This window comes from Salmo salar, chromosome ssa07 (genome assembly GCF_905237065.1).
Source record: "Salmo salar chromosome ssa07, Ssal_v3.1, whole genome shotgun sequence".
Classification (NCBI taxonomy): domain Eukaryota; kingdom Metazoa; phylum Chordata; class Actinopteri; order Salmoniformes; family Salmonidae; genus Salmo; species Salmo salar.
The window spans coordinates 65,125,032-65,131,031 of NC_059448.1; the positions used below are offsets into that span (position 1 = coordinate 65,125,032).

Consider the following 6,000-nt stretch of genomic DNA (forward strand, 5'->3'; position numbering starts at 1 on the left):
TTCAGTGATATTAACACTCCCACTACAGAGGAGCTGTTCAGTGATATTAACACTCCCACTACAGAGGAGCTGTTCAGTTATACCAACACTCCCACTACAGAGGAGCTGTTCAGTGATATTAACACTCCCACTACAGAGGAGCTGTTCAGTGATATTAACACTCCCACTACAGAGGAGCTGTTCAGTGATATTAACACTCCCACTACAGAGGAGCTGTTCAGTGATACCAACACTCCCACTACAGAGGAGCTGTTCAGTTATACCAACACTCCCACTACAGAGGAGCTGTTCAGTGATATTAACACTCCCACTACAGAGGAGCTGTTCAGTGATATTAACACTCCCACTACAGAGGAGCTGTTCAGTGATACCAACACTCCCACTACAGAGGAGCTGTTCAGTGATACCAACACTCCCACTACAGAGGAGCTGTTCAGTGATATTAACACTCCCACTACAGAGGAGCTGTTCAGTTATACCAACACTCCCACTACAGAGGAGCTGTTCAGTGATATTAACACTCCCACTACAGAGGAGCTGTTCAGTAATATTAACACTCCCACTACAGAGGAGCTGTTCGGTGATATTAACACTCCCACTACAGAGGCGCTGTTCGGTGCTTTCAGTACCACCACACAGTGAGGTGCTAGATTTGACACTGCCGTCAGCGGCATCACTTCTGTTATCAACCATTTGTTGACAAATTCCTACGCCCCTGAGCTCAAAGAGAGCCGTAACGTCTGGGGAAATTAATTATAGCGTCGCGACGTGGATTCCTTTTCAAGACGGGGCCTTGATGTCAGAAGAGATATCAAATTGCTGCATTTTTTAGTTGCACACGTTCTTCAGCACTGATTAAAACAAGGAGGAAGAGAAAGGAACAGAACAGGAAAGAATGTGCCAGTTATCCAGGCAACATTAGGTTTGTTTTCTTGGAGAGTAACAACAACACAAAAAAGCTGAGGAGGAACACGCAGGAGGAAAAGACACCATTTCTAAAAACATTTAATAAAGAAATGAAGAGCAATAAGGATGACAAACACACACACACACACACACACACACACACACACACACACACACACACACACACACACACACACACACACACACACACACACACACACACACACACACACACACACACACACACACACACACACACACACCACACACACAGGTCTCATCTTTAATGGTGTCGTGAAGAGAAGTTTGTAGCATGTTGTTATTGTGTTTCATCATACCAGTCAGACAGAATGCCTGAGGACTTCATCATACCAGTCAGTCAGAATGCCTGAGGACTTCATCATACCAGTCAGACAGAATGCCTGAGGACTTCATCATACCAGTCAGTCAGAATGCCTGAGGACTTCATCATACCAGTCAGACAGAATGCCTGAGGACTTCATCATACCAGTAAGACAGAATGCCTGAGGACTTCATCATACCAGTCAGACAGAATGCCTGAGGACTTCATCATACCAGTCAGTCAGAATGCCTGAGGACTTCATCATACCAGTCAGTCAGAATGCCTGAGGACTTCATCATACCAGTCAGACAGAATGCCTGAGGACTTCATCATACCAGTCAGACAGAATGCCTGAGGACTTCATCATACCAGTCAGACAGAATGCCTGAGGACTTCATCATACCAGTAAGACAGAATGCCTGAGGACTTCATCATACCAGTAAGACAGAATGCCTGAGGACTTCATCATACCAGTCAGACAGAATGCCTGAGGACTTCATCATACCAGTCAGACAGAATGCCTGAGGACTTCATCATACCAGTCAGACAGAATGCCTGAGGACTTCATCATACCAGTCAGACAGAATGCCTGAGGACTTCATCATACCAGTCAGACAGAATGCCTGAGGACTTCATCATACCAGTCAGACAGAATGCCTGAGGACTTCATCATACCAGTAAGACAGAATGCCTGAGGACTTCATCATACCAGTCAGACAGAATGCCTGAGGACTTCATCATACCAGTCAGACAGAATGCCTGAGGACTTCATCATACCAGTCAGACAGAATGCCTGAGGACTTCATCATACCAGTCAGACAGAATGCCTGAGGACTTCATCATACCAGTCAGTCAGAATGCCTGAGGACTTCATCATACCAGTCAGACAGAATGCCTGAGGACTTCATCATACCAGTCAGACAGAATGCCTGAGGACTTCATCATACCAGTCAGACAGAATGCCTGAGGACTTCATCATACCAGTCAGACAGAATGCCTGAGGACTTCATCATACCAGTCAGACAGAATGCCTGAGGACTTCATCATACCAGTCAGACAGAATGCCTGAGGACTTCATCATACCAGTCAGACAGAATGCCTGAGGACTTCATCATACCAGTCAGACAGAATGCCTGAGGACTTCATCATACCAGTAAGACAGAATGCCTGAGGACTTCATCATACCAGTCAGTCAGAATGCCTGAGGACTTCATCATACCAGTCAGACAGAATGCCTGAGGACTTCATCATACCAGTCAGACAGAATGCCTGAGGACTTCATCATACCAGTCAGACAGAATGCCTGAGGACTTCATCATACCAGTCAGACAGAATGCCTGAGGACTTCATCATACCAGTCAGTCAGAATGCCTGAGGACTTCATCATACCAGTCAGACAGAATGCCTGAGGACTTCATCATACCAGTCAGACAGAATGCCTGAGGACTTCATCATACCAGTCAGACAGAATGCCTGAGGACTTCATCATACCAGTCAGACAGAATGCCTGAGGACTTCATCATACCAGTCAGTCAGAATGCCTGAGGACTTCATCATACCAGTAAGACAGAATGCCTGAGGACTTCATCATACCAGTCAGTCAGAATGCCTGAGGACTTCATCATACCAGTCAGTCAGAATGCCTGAGGACTTCATCATACCAGTCAGACAGAATGCCTGAGGACTTCACGTGTGAGGTAGTGAAGAAGAGGGATAGATCTCTTCCTGTTGGTCTTCAAGTTTTGGACATGTACGGTTGATTATCTCTATGATGATGTAGTTGAGTATTTAATTTTTTTTTATTTAACCAGGTAGGCTACTTGAGAACACGTTTTCATTTACAATTGAGACCTGGCCAAGATAAAGCAAAGCAGTTCGACAACATACAACACAGAGTTACATATGGAATAAACAAACATACAGTCAATAATACAATAGAAAAAGTCTATATACAATGTGTGTAAATGAGGTAGGATAAGGGAGGTAAAGCGATTAATAGGCCATGGTGGCGATCCTCTGTATACCACCAGTACCATCCAGGCCATTTTCACAACAACGGCAGATTAGAGTAAAAACGGAAGGAAGGGGGACAGATATGCAATACTAACCTTGAAGCAAAACTGTAGAGAAGAGAGGAGAGGAGCGTTCCAGGGCAAATATAAAAGCGAAGGAGCAACATGAGAGAGAAAGAAGGAGGGAGACAAGGAGAGAAAACACAGAACAGAGAGCTAGGTTAGTAAGCATGAACAAACATTCTAAAATAGGTTTTTCTTGGAGGTCTACTGTGAAGTGCTACAGACAGGACATCAGCATTTAGAGCAGAAAGACAAGATAGAAAGAGAGAAGAAGAGAGAGAGAGGAAGTGAAAAGGATGAGACAGAAAGATTCAGACAGACAGAAAGACAGATAGACAGAAAGATTCAGACAGACAGGAAGACTGACAGAAAGCCAGATAGACAGAGAGCCAGATAGACAGAAAGATTCAGACAGACAGGAAGACAGATAGACAGAAAGATTCAGACAGACAGGAAGACAGACAGAAAGCCAGATAGACAGAGAGCCAGACAGACAGACAGACAGACAGACAGACAGACAGACAGACAGACAGACAGACAGACAGACAGACAGACAGACAGACAGACAGACAGACAGACAGATTCAGACAGACAGGAAGACAGACAGAAAGCCAGATAGACAGAAAGCCAGATAGACAGAAAGATTCAGACAGACAGGAAGACAAAGAAAGACAGACAGCATTAAACAGCAGACAGACATTTAGTTTGACTTGACGGGGGCAGCAGTGAGGTTCCACATGGATTGATTTCACCTGTCTGGTTAGAATCTATGTTGCCTCGGGGTTCTCCTCTGAGCCATGTGAGCCACAGACAGATGTGAGCAGCTTTTTGAAAATAACCCACAATTCCTCCTGTTTCTGTGACAAACACGCAATGCTTCATACTCTAGCCTTGATCAGACGCCCCACATCGCATTTAGTCTCCTTCTCCATTTCTCCCTCTCTCTCTCTTCCTTTCTTTCTCTTTCATTCTCTTTCTTTCTCTTTCATTCTCTTTCTTTCTTTCTTTCTTTCTCTCTTTCTTTCTCTCTTTCATTCTTTCATTCCTTCTCTCCATCCATTCTCAGAGCCAAATCTCTGCCTTTGGCCACCACTCTGATGGCTGATTTTTTAGCTCCATTTGTCTTTGCACGGAGTTACTCAATCCACCCCAATTACCACCACATCATGAAATAAACGACACGCAGCCCCAAACAACCTTTCTGCCCTTAGAAATGAGGGAGGGAGAGAGGGACAGTTTCTCAGAACAGAACAGACAGGCTGGTGGAGGAGGTAACAGACAAGCTGGTGGAGGAGGTAACAGACAGGCTGGTGGAGGAGGTAACAGACAGGCTGGTGAAGGAGGTAACAGACAGGCTGGTGGAGGAGGTAACAGACAGGCTGGTGGAGGAGGTAACAGACAGGCTGGTGGAGGAGGTAACAGACAGGCTGGTGGAGGAGGTAACAAACAGGCTGGTGAAGGAGGTAACAGACAGGCTGGTGGAGGAGGTAACAGACAGGCTGGTGAAGGAGGTAACAGACAGGCTGGTGGAGGAGGTAACAGACAGGCTGGTGGAGGAGGTAACAGACAGGCTGGTGGAGGAGGTAACAGACAGGCTGGTGGAGGAGGTAACAGACAGGCTGGTGGAGGAGGTAACAGACAGGCTGGTGGAGGAGGTAACAGACAGGCTGGTGGAGGAGGTAACAGACAGGCTGGTGGAGGAGGTAACAGACAGGCTGGTGGAGGAGGTAACAGACAGGCTGGTGGAGGAGGTAACAGACAGGCTGGTGGAGGAGGTAACAGACAGGCTGGTGGAGGAGGTAACAGACAGGCTGGTGAAGGAGGTAACAGACAGGCTGGTGGAGGAGGTAACAGACAAGCTGGTGGAGGAGGTAACAGACAGGCTGGTGGAGGAGGTAACAGACAGGCTGGTGAAGGAGGTAACAGACAGGCTGGTGAAGGAGGTAACAGACAGGCTGGTGAAGGAGGTAACAGACAGGCTGGTGGAGGAGGTAACAGACAGGCTGGTGAAGGAGGTAACAGACAAGCTGGTGGAGGAGGTAACAGACAGGCTGGTGGAGGAGGTAACAGACAGGCTGGTGAAGGAGGTAACAGACAGGCTGGTGAAGGAGGTAACAGACAAGCTGGTGGAGGAGGTAACAGACAGGCTGGTGAAGGAGGTAACAGACAGGCTGGTGAAGGAGGTAACAGACAGGCTGGTGAAGGAGGTAACAGACAGGCTGGTGGAGGAGGTAACAGACAGGCTGGTGAAGGAGGTAACAGACAGGCTGTTGGAGGAGGTAACAGACAGGCTGGTGGAGGAGGTCACAGACAGGCTGGTGGAGGAGGTAACAGACAGGCTGGTGAAGGAGGTAACAGACAGGCTGGTGGAGGAGGTAACAGACAGGCTGGTGAAGGAGGTAACAGACAGGCTGGTGGAGGAGGTAACAGACAGGCTGGTGAAGGAGGTAACAGACAGGCTGGTGGAGGAGGTAACAGACAGGCTGGTGGAGGAGGTAACAGACAGGCTGGTGGAGGAGGTAACAGACAGGCTGGTGAAGGAGGTAACAGACAGGCTGGTGAAGGAGGTAACAGACAGGCTGGTGAAGGAGGTAACAGACAGGCTGGTGAAGGAGGTAACAGACAGGCTGGTGGAGGAGGTAACAGACAGGCTGGTGAAGGAGGTAACAGACAGGC

General features: G+C 47.5%; 1 protein-coding gene across 1 annotated transcript in view; it reads right to left on the reverse strand.

The window, feature by feature from the left end:
* The window catches only part of LOC106576657 (ELKS/Rab6-interacting/CAST family member 1), a 634,388-nt gene that overhangs the window by 354,125 nt on the left and 274,263 nt on the right, over positions 1 to 6,000 (reverse strand).